At 37.0% G+C, this 365-nt stretch overlaps 1 protein-coding gene across 1 annotated transcript in view; it reads right to left on the bottom strand.

The window, feature by feature from the left end:
- The window catches only part of LOC119590477, a 15,848-nt gene that overhangs the window by 5,169 nt on the left and 10,314 nt on the right, over positions 1-365 (bottom strand). The gene's annotated exons all lie outside the window — the stretch shown is intronic.

The following is a 365-nucleotide window of genomic DNA, read 5'->3' as shown; positions in this document are numbered from 1 at the left end:
CAGTCAAAACAAGCATCAACCTAACCACAGTAAAAAAGAAAGAGTAATAATAAAGTAAAATAAAAAAGATAGAATTAAAAAAAGATTAAAAAAAAAACCTCTCACTGACATTAACGTTAGTCTCAATAACTTCATTACCCGCGACGCCAAGGCTTGAAGTCAACAACAGACTCGCACGGATGATGTTAAGTGCTCTTCAAAGAACCTTTACGAAACGTCCCGATGTGAAGTTATCAAAGGCGTGAACGGAGAACATAACACTAATATAACACTGTATAGTTATATCGAGGAAATACACACGCCAGCAGCAGGAGAAACACCTTCACACACCGGTTTGAACTGGTGATTCTTCAAATAACTTTTGC

Source organism: Penaeus monodon, chromosome 27, assembly GCF_015228065.2.
Source record: "Penaeus monodon isolate SGIC_2016 chromosome 27, NSTDA_Pmon_1, whole genome shotgun sequence".
NCBI lineage: Eukaryota > Metazoa > Arthropoda > Malacostraca > Decapoda > Penaeidae > Penaeus > Penaeus monodon.
Note: the sequence above shows the minus strand (reverse complement) of the source record. Positions and strands in the feature narration are given on the sequence as shown.